The sequence below is a fragment of the Canis lupus genome, chromosome 1 (genome assembly GCF_011100685.1).
Source record: "Canis lupus familiaris isolate Mischka breed German Shepherd chromosome 1, alternate assembly UU_Cfam_GSD_1.0, whole genome shotgun sequence".
In the NCBI taxonomy this organism is placed as follows: Eukaryota; Metazoa; Chordata; class Mammalia; order Carnivora; family Canidae; genus Canis; species Canis lupus.
Window position 1 is genome coordinate 6,229,539 of NC_049222.1, and position 13,012 is coordinate 6,242,550.

The following is a 13,012-nucleotide window of genomic DNA, read 5'->3' on the forward strand; positions in this document are numbered from 1 at the left end:
AATTATGCCAATAGGTGAGGACAGGTCACTATCTAATGACCTGTTCTTTTAGGCTACATAATTACCAAGGTCTCCACTAGAATTTCTGCACTTTTTACCTCCAAGATCTTCTCACTTGATGGCTTTTATATAGCATGACAGATGCTGATGATTGAACCTGCATTTTTGTAATGTCCTTGGAGAACTAGAGGTCACATCAGTCCTTCCTCTGCTGGGTGATGTGATTAAATCATTGAATTTCTGCTATTATTTTAAATGATGTAAGTAGTTAGAAAATGTTACTCTTGACCCATTTCACAAATCGTGACTCAGGAGTTGCAGGGTGTCCTGGTTGAAAACCATCACCCTCCTACATCAGAGATCTCATTCTTCACATTTCCTATTTCTGGCCTTTTCTGCCCCCGTTGCGGTATTGTGTGGTCATACCTACATCTACAGGGGCTGGTGGATCGTGTTCTGATTACCCTCAGAAATTAGCTACTTGGTATAAATAGGCATATTGGCTTCATTCCTAGTGCTACTGTAACAGATTACCACAGATTTAGTGCTTAAAACAATATAAATCTATTATTCGAAATAGATTTCAGTGGGCTGAAACCATGGTGTCAACAAAGCCACTCTATTGGGAGGCCATAGTGGAGAGTGCATTCCCTCACCTGTCCCAGCTTCTAGAGCTGTGTTCCTCCCTTTGTGGGTTATATAGCTCCTCCTTCAAAGCCAGCAAGGTAACCTCTCATATCTCCTCACTTGCTTGTTATATCACATTCTGCCCCTTGGAGCTCCTCCCTCCCTCTGTAAAGATACTTGTGATTTCATCAGAAATCCAGAATAATCTCCACATTTTGAAGTTCTTACTCACATCTGCAAAATCTCCTTTGCATAAAAAGCAGCATTCACAAATTCTGGGGATGAAGATGTGGGCTTCTTTGGGAGCCATTATTCAGTTTGCCACAGTAGATCTGATGCTCTTATTTTGTGTTTATTTGATTTATTTTCATTGAAGTGACATACTCTTCATCTGAAATTATGGGGGGAAAAAGGTATTTGACTTGAAGACCAAAGGTACACAGCACCGAGTGGTAATGGTCTATCTACACACATGTCCCATTCATGCCCTACTACTGAGTAAATAGTCTTCTATATAATGAATATAATAGTCTTCTATATAATTTAAAAATTAAATATTTTTATTACTATAGAAAAAATACAAAAAGGGGATGCATCAGAAACCTGTAATTTTGGCAAGTATATACGTGTTTAGAATTCTAAAATTAATGTTAGACATTTTTCAAAACAGAATTACAAATCTGAAAAAACAAGTGTTTTGTTGTTAAAAAAAATTGAAATAGGATGCGAATGTATGTAAGAATACCCATTTGGTACCAGTCAGTCCATTCTGCTCCTTTCTTACCTGTAACACCTTGACTTTAAGCCTCAATTTCTTTTCTAGAAAATGAAGGAGACATTATAGAACAACTGTAAGTTTTAAATATGTGTTCAGAGCAAATGGTGGCTACTCATGTGTTTGTTAATGGAATAACAACCCAAGGAAATCTTCACAGTAGTTTCTTACTTGCAAATTTAATGAGAATTTTGAGCAAAGGATAATAATATAAAATTGTATCATCTGCCAGGGACCCACACCCTCCCTTCTTTTTAAGCATGTGGTTGAGTCCAATTGTAGCAGGAAAAAAACAGCCATCAGAAATATTTTAATATTTTAATTTAATTATTAATGGACATTTATTGTTGACTGTCATTTAACTCCAATTATGTTTTTTTAAAATTATGCATATAGATATACAGGTTGGTGGAATAATTAAAATTTAAAATCAATTTCCTTGAGTTTTTTTAGACCAAAATATTTAAATAATGTTGGTTTCTATGTTTATTTGTTGAATTACTTAGAAAACTTCACAAAATTTCCATTGAACTTTTTAGATCAACGTGGTCTCTAGTTAAGTTGTCAGTCTGCCAAGAATCCTGTGGACAAGAATAAAGACAGTAAGTTCCTTGTAATTTTTGGTAGGATCCTCGGGGATAGCATATATTGATCCCTTTGATGCTGGCTTTACAGCTGCAGTAGTTTGTGTCTACCACTGAAAACAGACTGTATATAGTTGTTGGATGGAAACAGGAAACTATTATTCTGAATTGTTAGCCTTTGAACTAAGAGAATCACAAACTTAAGGTTATGATGGTCCATGTTTTCTCCACTCTAATCTTTATTTACCTCAGTTCCCACTTTAGGGACTTGGCATGTTCAACAATGAAACCAATTATAGTAACTTTAACAGAACAGCAGGTCTAACCAACTGTTGCAGGCATGTGTACAGCAGTCATGAAAACAAAGCCTGAGACACACGTCCAAGTACTAATAATAATCAGAATACAGATTCCTCCAAAGAAATATAATATATTCCTTATGGTCATTATAGCTTTGTGTAAATGCAGGTAGTGAAGAAATCATCATGTAGCTGATCCAAAGCAGATATAATTATAGTATAAAAATGTATGCTCATTCTTGGAATCAAACAGAATGGATAAGTCATGATGGGGTTCATGTCCTATGTGAGGAAAGAAATGACCTCTATCTATCGAATATAATTTCCTCATGAAGATGCTTTTCTTTTCTTAATGTAATGTCTTTTTGGAGCCATAGCAATGTACGATTCTAGCAGAAAGATTGGGGGAATCTAATAAATGTGAGTGGGATTAAATTGAAATTTGTGAATAGATTTTCTTGTATTTTAAAAAAAGAGATTAAAATGTATCTTAATAATACTGGATATTTTGACAGATAACTAAGTCACATTGGAACATAGAGTTTTAAAGGCAGATATTGATCTTTCAAAAAATATATGAAGATGATAAAGGAGATGAAGAGAAGAGGCATAAATCTATTTCTGGCCTGAAATCTGGTCAACATTTTTCAAATAAAATGTCATTTTCTCTAATTGCATAGCTTGAGGGCCCTTTTAAGTTTAAAGTATGGTGGCAGGGGAAATTTTTCCATTTATTTTAGGGAAAAACAAAACGTTTGTTTTGGAGACAATTCTGAGGCCAAATATATATATTTTTTCATTTTATGTGTTTGTAATTTAGAATGCCATGACTTAAAATTATACTTAGCAGCAAGCTATAGACTTTTGAATGCAGTTTTTGAAGTTTTTTTTTTTTTTTTATTGGTGTTCAATTTACTAACATACAGAATAACCCCCAGTGCCCGTCACCCATTCACTCCCACCCCCCGCCCTCCTCCCCTTCCAACACCCCTAGTTCGTTTCCCAGAGTTAGCAGTCTTTACGTTCTGTCTCCCTTTCTGATATTTCCCACACATTTCTTCCCCCTTCCCTTATATTCCCTTTCACTATTATTTATATTCCCCAAATGAATGAGAACATATAATGTTTGTCCTTCTCCGACTGGCTTACTTCACTCAGCATAATACCCTCCAGTTCCATCCACGTTGAAGCAAATGGTGGGTATTTGTCATTTCTAATAGCTGAGTAATATTCCATTGTATACATAAACCACATCTTCTTTATCCATTCATCTTTCGTTGGACACCGAGGTTCCTTCCACAGTTTGGCTATCGTGGCCATTGCTGCTATAAACATCGGGGTGCAGGTGTCCCGGCGTTTCACTGCATCTGTATCTTTGGGGTAAATCCCCAGCAGTACAATTGCTGGGTCGTAGGGCAGGTATATTTTTAACTGTTTGAGGAACCTCCACACAGTTTTCCAGAGTGGCTGCACCAGTTCACATTCCCACCAACAGTGTATGAGGGTTCCCTTTTCTCCACATCCTCTCCAACATTTGTTGTTTCCTGCCTTGTTAATGTTCCCCATTCTCACTGGTGTGAGGTGGTATCTCATTGTGGTTTTGATTTGTATTTCCCTGATGGCAAGTGATGCAGAGCATTTTCTCATGTGCATGTTGGATTCTTACTCAGATACTTAAGTCAAATTGATACCGCTGATGTTTTATTTTCTTCCCTTAAGTTCATTAAGAAAAGTTTAGCTCTTTGTTAGAAATTAAATGATTTTCAGAATTTAATGGAAATTTGGCACTTCACATCCATTTTACTGTTGAAAATTTTTTTGTTCTGATACCTGTCAGTCAACAAGTATTTATTTAGCATCTCCAAAATGGCATGTGTTATTCAAAGTGCAAGTGAGAAAGCAGTGCACAAGATAACTCCCTTGCTTTGCATTTTTATAAGAGGAGGGAAAAGATGTACAGAGAAGTTAATTAAAGAAGATAAACTCAAGTCCTAATAAGTATTATGGAAAAACAACAGCATAGGTAATATGGTGAAGAAGAGTGTGGATCTCAGTGCCCCGTGGTTATGGTGGGTGACACTGGAGTTCAAGAGGCAGCTGGGTCAAGATTTTGAATGAGCAGAAGGGGTATTGAGGAGTTTGAATTTAATCTAACTTTTAAAGTAAAGTTTTGGAGTTGAAACTGGGGTGAACCATAGTCTGATTTATACTTTTATTTCTTATTCTTATTTTTAAAAAGATTTTATCTATTTATTCATGAGAGACACACAGAGAGAGGCAGAGATATAGGTAGAGGGAGAAGCAGGCTCCCTCTGGGGAGCCTAATGTGGGACATGATCCCAGGACCCCGGGATCACGACCTGAGCCAGAGGCAAATGTTCAACTACTGAGCCACCTAGGTGCTCCTGATTTACACTGTTAATGAAAGTCTCCTCTGGCTGCTGTGTCCATGGACCTGCTATAGAAGAACAGTTGGGAGATCCCTGGGTGGCGCAGCGGTTTAGTGCCTGCCTTTGGTCCGGGGCGCGATCCTGGAGACCCGGGATCGAATCCCACGTCGGGCTCCTGGTGCATGGAGCCTGCTTCTCCCTCTGCCTATGTTTCTGCCTCTCTCTCTCTCTCTCTCTCTCTCTCTCTGTGTGTGTGACTATCATAAATAAATAAATAATTAAAAAAAAAAAGAACAACAGTTGGTGGCAGATGGCCATGAGCCACTTGTACCAGTGGAGACCACAATAAGAAGTTAGTAGATAGCTAGATGATAGCTAGATGATAGATAGATAGATAGATAGATAGAGAGAGAGAGAGAGAGATGATAGATCTGACACAACTAAAGGCCATTTGGATGTGAGTGTTATGGGAGAAAGGCCTCAAGAATGACCCCAACCCTTCAGCCTTAATAGCTGAGGGTATGGGTCCTGCTCCTTATTAATGTCAGGAAGGTGTGTGAGGGGAAGAATGGGATTTGGAAGGGGTAAAAAGGATTAAGATGACAGCTGTTTTCTGTAAGCCCATCCAGCCATGTTCCATTTGATGTGATACTTAGAATCCCTAGTGGAGATGTTTTGCAGGAATTTGATGGAAGGGCATAAATCTGGACCTCAGATGGAATTCAGAGCTATAAGGGTGAGCCCAGGAGAAAATAGAGTGTCAGAAGCTTTGAATCTGCTGGGATCCCCTAGGGGAAGGCTGTGGAGAAAGAAGAGAAAGGACCTCTGATAATGGCCAGGAGACTTGACTACAGGGTTCTGAGAAGCAGAGGGAAAGTTCTCTCTGTCATCTAAATCAATTAAAATCTTTATTGAATAAAAGTAATTGTGTTTCCAAGTATGCTAGATCTTGCTATTTAGTATTAATTCATTGCTTAAATATATAATGCAGATATGTATCACATTTACATATTTATAATAAATTTAAGCTTTATTTCCATCTCTCAGGCAAAGAAGATGATAGGCTCTAGAGCATCTTGAGTATCAGAAAGTTTTAATAAATTAATGTCTTCAGGGCTGATAAAAGTTGAATTCAAAAGCAGAAGCAAGTGTCCCCGAAGCTACATCCTCATCCTCCCACAGCTCCACACATTTCTGTGACCATTTCCCTCCCAACTTCAGATTGGAGGACTAATGAGGAATAATGATGAGCAGAAATAGAAGACCCCATGGCTGGGGTATGAGTGTGTGTGAGTGTGTGTGCGTGTGTGTGTCGACACCACAGAGGCCAGCGCAAAGTGGGCGGACTTTTGACAAACTTCACATCAAAGAAGTTAGAAGAATCTGAAGCAGGCACGAAGTAGGAGGATGTGCTTGGAGAGAACGAGATTTGGATTTAAAGATGTGGAGGGAGTATCTGAGCTGTTATTTAGATGATATAATCATTAAAAGGAAAATAGGATCAAGAGTCACTTCTGTTTCCAAATTTTCTTGGTGAAGTACCATGTTCTTTGAATTTGAAATAACCTACTATTGATAACTTTATTTACCATAAAGTACAAATATTTGAAATATCAATGTTTCCAGATAAATCTGCCAGTTTTAAATTTCTGTTTTGTTTTAATATTTCCTGAGAGTAGCATTCAGTGAATTTCTCTATTTAAAAAGAATGAAGTTGGATGAAAACACTAATTTGAAAAGATATATGCAACCTTACGTTTACTGAAGCATGATTCACAATAGCCAAATTATGGAATCAGCCCAAGTGTCCGTTGGTGGATGAATGCATAAAGAAGATGTGGCAGTTATACGATGGATTATTACTCAGTCATTAAAAGAATGAGATCTTACCATTTGTAACCACATGAATGGATCTAGAGAGTATTATGCTAAGGGAAGTAAGTTAGTCAGAGAAAGACAAATACTGTATGATTTCACTCATTTGTGGAATTTAAGAAACAAAACAAACGAATAAAGAAAAAAGACAAACCAAAAAAACAGCTCTTAACTACAAAGAACAAATGGATGGTTTCTAGAGGGAAAGTGGGTCGGGGGATGGGTGAAAAAGGTGATGGGGATGAGGAGTACAGTTACCAGGATGAGCACTGAGTAATGTTATAGAATTGCTGAATCACTATATTGTACACTTGAAGCTAATATAATACAGTATGATAACTGTACTCAAATTTAAAAACAACTGAAAAAGAAAAAAATAATAAATTTTTTTTTAAAAAAGCCATTGGGGAGAAATAACCCTAATATAGAAGGAGCATTAGTGATTTTAGCATTAAAAAAAGTTATTACAAATTTAAAAATTTTAATTACAAGAGCAGAACGATATTTATGAACATGTGGCACAATGCTGAAAAATGATGAAACATTCATGATTAGACCTTTAATGTTACAGCAAATATGGTTTATGATTCTTTTTTAAAATTTCAAATAAAACTTTATGTTGAGAGCTATGACTGCAGTTCTTTCTCTTGTCCTCCCTTACCTAATGCCCCAAATTACTTTGGTTGTCTTCTACTGAAGTTTTTATTTCTTAAAAATCCGCAACATATAGGTCTAGGTGTTGTCTCAGATGCCATGTAGGATTTAAACATCCCAACAGAGTGAAATGCTATTTCAGGAAATACGGTGCACGCTTGCCACCTAGTGGTGAGTGTGGAAACAAGTGAGGATTTCAAAGCAATCCCAAAGAACGTGAATTCCAGAAAGACTAAGTTCACTAGTTATCTTCAAATATAGTAAGGTATAAGTGTTATGTGAAAACTATTATTTTACTGGCTAAAATATGAAAGAGAAAACAGACTTTAAAAAATACTATTTGTCTTTTTCATGAAAAGTTAGAAGATGTTTCCCAATTACAAAATATGTGTTGTGTATATATGTATATATGATATGTTATATATATTATATATGTGTGTATATATAATATATATGTTATATATATTATGTATATATACGTCTCACTGTGTGTTATACCCAAATATGTATATACATATTTTTATGTGTGTATGTTCATATGGAACGTTTCTCAATAAAAGCTAAATATAACTTGTGGATATCCCAGAAATAGCCATTGCCCACATTTTGGCTTAGTATTTCCAGTAAAATCTTCCATATGTATATTTGTATGTGAGGCTTTATAATCTAAAACACTCTGTATCCTCATTTGTCATCCAATTTTATACCTTAGTAATTCCCCATGCTGTTTTCTATTCCCTTCAGAAATAAGACTTCTCTCCCTATAAGTTTTGAACACTGGGGCAACACTTCTCAAGGGTTTGCTTTTGCTTCTGTTCCTGTTTGTCTATCAAGTGGTAAACTGATACAATCGGAACATCTGGATTAAACAAAGCTAAACAGATTTCGTGGTGCCAGACTTCTGTGAACAAGGAAGGGTCCACCAAAAGCTGATGTATGGAAGTGCACCATGCTTCTCAGTCTTACTAATTCACAATACATTCCTTCCTCACTAGAGCAAAATGTTGCATTAAATTTTATGTTTCCAAAGAATTTATCATGGAATATTTGGATAAATGTTCACTTAAGATATTTAAAATTGAAATTTTAAAATTGGATTTTAAGTTCTCATCAACACTGTCAAAATTGATACAGATACTAGATCTGTGTGTTGTGTTTCTCTGTTCTGAAAATTTTATTACTACAGTTGGAGGACAATGTTGTCATTTTCATCCAAGCATTAGTTTATAGGATCACCAAGCACTTCAGAAAAAACACTCCTGGATTTCATATTGGAGCCAAAACATCAAGATCTATTCTACGCACTTGCCTATCTTGGCTTTCCAAGACCTAAATACCTCCCATTTCAATTTAGGGTTAGAAAATGCACATTATCTTGATGGTCTTGTTATCTTATGAATTAAGGAATATCATAGCTATCTTATACACCTAAAACTTCCTCCTGTAAAGTAATTCAAGCACTTATTAAAATCCACATTTTGCATTGTATTTAACACGCATATCTATTTTGTTTCTTTTTTAGAATTGAACTTCAGTAGTATTTTACACAAGGCATGGGTATAGCAAATAAATTTCTCCCCAAGATATTAAAATAACTTAGGAAGTTTCAGTTTCAGTAAAGTCCTGAATGTATCCTAGGTGTATTTATTGTAGTTGCCTATAAAGAAGGGAGAGTAGTTGCAGACTTATTTTTTTTTCTTTTTATACATAAATATGGAATCAAAGAACTCAGAGATTCAAGTCTCTGGTATATTAGTGACTGTTTTCACATTTAAATATATTGCTAAATTCATATAATTACTTTCAAGGTGGAAGAGGGATAAACACCTGAATTTCTGCAAGTTGCGAAGTTAATTATTTGTATTATCTATCATGGTGCTACTTTGTGTAATATTAGATTTTTTTTTTTTTTAGAAATAACTTAAAACCACTTTTTGACTCCTAGAAGGGAGTTGTCTGCTTAGCACTTGTGATTGGATTTTTATGAGATGAATGATGGGTGTTGTAGGAAATAACAGCTTGGAGAAAGATATGCGAGAGACGCTACTAAGATAAATATTCCCCAGACATTTTTGAGAAAAAGATGTCTCGTGATACATAATTTTATTTTACAATTTCTTAAAGTGGCTATAGACCTGGCTGTGGTGGAGCGCCCTGGTGTGGCGTAACGGTCAGCATCCGTCTGCTCCGACTGGTTGGTTCCCATGAACTGATAGACATTTAAAATATTACCCTGAGATATAACAGCTTATATATCTATGTGCTGAAACCCACTTAATTGCATTATTTCTCTTACAAGGTTGTACTAGCTAAAGAACATCAGTGCTTGTTGTTACACAAGAGAGTAGACACCTATGTGTATAACTCATCATTTTAGACACCGTTTATTGCATGCTATAATGTATGAATTTCAGGTCTGCGTTCTCATTTAGTGCTGACGAGAGATCTGTGAATGACTTTCCTCAGTTTACAAATCAGGGAATTTAATATTAATTCACATCACTTTTGTATCCTCTATCTGCTTAATGTTGTACATTTCATTTATTGATTTAATTTTTGGTAATTATTATCATAATTCAAAACCAGCTAATGTGCATCTATCCTATACCATTGGACAATATCGGTTACAATTTTTAAAGACTGATGACATTTAATTCCCACAACCGTATGTGGTAGTCAAGATGAGCCCCCACCTTACACACGTGTAATGGAAGCTGGGGCATTTTAAGGAATGTTGGCTCAAGTTCACACAATCTGGACATCATGGATCCAGGTTTCAGTCCCAGACATCTTGAATCCATGGCCCCTGAGCAATGCTTGCCTTCTGGAACAGTTTGTGGTTACAGCTGTAATGCTTGCATCCACAGGCTGGTACTCTCCTAAGCTGTTGGCATTATGAAATCACTTAGGTAAGTATGATCCTTATCCCCATTTTACAGATGTGATAACTGAGTAAGTGTTCATGGAAGGAGCCGTCTCTCCTTAGGGATTATCAATCCTTGCAGCCGAGATGCAGCTCTGCCCCCAGGAGTGTTGTCAGGACTCTGCCGTCCCGGGATGAAGTGTCTGGAGAAACACACATGAAGCTTCATTCTAATATGCAGTCTTTCACATAACCCAAAAATATAATGCTTTGCCCGAAAGGGTATGTATTGGTGGAGGAGGGAGGTGGGAATGGTGAGGTAAGACCCATTATGTGATGTTAGAATATCCATTTTCTTTGTTACCCGAATGATTTAAATCAAGAGCAATGCAGTGTTTGTACACATGACCTTCTTTTGGCTGAGTAGATTATTTTACTACATTCAGTTTCTGTCTTTTTCTTAAAAAGAAATACTTAACATTGTCAGCTCTCCCACCAAAGCAAGATCGCAATAGCTGCACTCCGGATATTTCAGTACACTTTATAATAGTTCAGCAATGGGCCGTCTGGGTGCTCAGTCAGTTAAGCATCTGACTTGATTTTGGCTCAGGTCATGATCTCAGGGTTGTGAGATCGAGCCCCACATCGGGCTCCTTGCTCAGTGGGGAGTCTGCTTGAGATTCCTTTGATTGTCTCGTTCATTCTCTTTCTCTCAAAAAAAAAAAAAATGAGTTCAGAGGCAAAAAGCCATGAAAATAGTTTCTTCTATATAGTTAGCTTTTTAAAAGCCAATATGAAGCTATTTTTTTTGCTATTTTGATAATAACAGAAAACCTCCTTCTGGAAATAAGTAGACTTTTGATATTGGGAACTAGAGTGTGAAGTACTCTGAACTGTGAGTATAGCTTCCTTGGCCACCATGTTATTATGAGTAAATCTTACCCTTACTTGAATTCCATCCACGTAATTTTAGGAAATGAAGAAGCTGATTTTTAAGAGGCAAGAGCTTTTAACAATGTATATTGAATTTCTAAGTAGAACAAGTCCTCCACAAACTGGTAGAATGTGTCCTTCTCTGCCATTGTAAGATTGCTGAGGAAATGATGGTGAGGTATAGTTTCTGAGAATATCACAAATTGGATTATACCTGAAGACCATAGCACTGAAGGTTAGATCTCCATTAATAAACACACCTGTTAGAGTCTCTTGCTTTCTGGGATATTCAGGTATGCATGCACCCTGACCAGAGTTCATCTGTTCTTTTTTTTCTTTTTTTAAGATTTTATTTGAGATTGAGTGAGTGAGTGAGCAGGAGGAGGAGCAGAGGGAGAGGGACAAGCAGACTCCACGCTGAGCATGGAGCTCAACACAGGGCTCAATCCCATGATCCTGAGATCATGACCTGAGCCCACATCAAGAGTCAGATGCTTAACTGACTGACCCATCTAGGCACCCCCAGAGTTAACATTTTGCTCAGGAACATTAATCAATTAAAAATATCTGTCGAATATTCACCATAAGCCTAGAAATGTTAAACTATATAAGATGAAAAATGAACATTTTTAGGAGGCATACCCTTTTCCTTGAGGAACACATGGGGAAAGATGATAAGCATATGCTAAGTGTTAAGCTCTTTTTAAAATTATGAGTATAATAGGATATAAGAAAAATAATTTTCCTGGTAGCTTGGAATAATATTTCAACACTGTACAGATAATACCATGCTGATATGATTTGGATAGTAGAGTGAAGAATGGATATTGCAGGAAGAGAGAGGGGAAAGAGTGTTTGCCCTGAGCCACAGATTTCAGGAATGTGCTGAGGATCATGGGGAATAATGTCAGTATGTATAGTGGGTCCAGACATCCTTGAAAGTACAATAAGAATGTAGCTTGCTCTGGGAGGCAGGAGGGTGCCATTTCATCTTTTCAGCAGGAGACAGAAATAAGAATCTTTAATGAACCATTTGCCTGTCTGCATTGATATGAGAGAAATACTCAGACATACAATAGCAAGAACATTCAAAACCCAATATAAATTGTTAGATATTTGTTTCTGAGCCATTGCAATATTTGCTTGTTCATTTTTGTTTGTTGTTTGCATAGCAATTCTGTAAATTCTGGCAAAAGTAAGAAGAAAAAGATAATACTTGGAATAATAATAATTTTAAAAAGTGAGATGATTCCAGTTACCTGGCACATTTGCCTCCTCATCTGATGTGAAGAAGCGTGTCAGGAATGTGATTTGTTGACAGTCCTGGATTACCTGTTCTGTTACCAGTCAAACCACCAATACGTAATGATCGCTGACACTGACACACTGATTTGTAGTTTAGGAAACATGTTCACAACCACAAAGCAGCAGAACTAGAAATAAAATCCCATTTGGAGAATTGAGAATTCAAGTTCCAGTGCTCTTACCAGTATTCTATTGTATTCCATTCCATTACAGAATGCAATGTCATTTTTATTTATATACTTAAAATTGTTAAAACTAACCATCCTACTTAATAGTAATTGTAGCAATCTTTCCAACTCATTCTGGAAAGGCAATAAATAATGCTCTCTTAAAGGTATTTTTTACTTGATGGATAACTGTATTTTCAGAACCACCAATTTATTAGTGCATATGTACTTTTTACAGTTTTTTTCTTTTTTCTTTACTAAGACATTTTGCAGCCACTCCATTTGTAGAGAACTTCTTGTTCTGTGTACACATTTTGACAACATTCATTATCTGCTTAACAGACCATATCAGTTCTGCAAAAGCCATTATGGTTGACTACAGAAATTTAAATTTAGTTCCTTACTAAAGAGCAGATTTTTGCAATCATGTATCAGATCATTAAATTTTACATTATAAAAGGCTTATATGATGCTTAACAAGTCACAAGCCCATGTTAAGCATGATACTTTCTTTTCAAAATGACTACTGAGTATTTTCTA

At 36.3% G+C, this 13,012-nt stretch overlaps 1 protein-coding gene across 10 annotated transcripts in view; it reads left to right on the forward strand.

Annotated features, from left to right (window-relative positions):
- The window catches only part of NETO1 (neuropilin and tolloid like 1), a 127,075-nt gene that overhangs the window by 89,883 nt on the left and 24,180 nt on the right, over positions 1-13,012 (forward strand). Inside the window, exon 8 of one of the 10 annotated variants that reach the window (XR_005353324.1) lies at positions 10,144-10,349. The exons of the other annotated variants lie outside the window; for them this stretch is intronic. The gene's annotated coding sequence lies outside the window, so the exon portion shown is untranslated. The remainder of the gene's footprint in view (positions 1-10,143; positions 10,350-13,012) is intronic. 10 annotated transcript variants of the gene reach the window in all.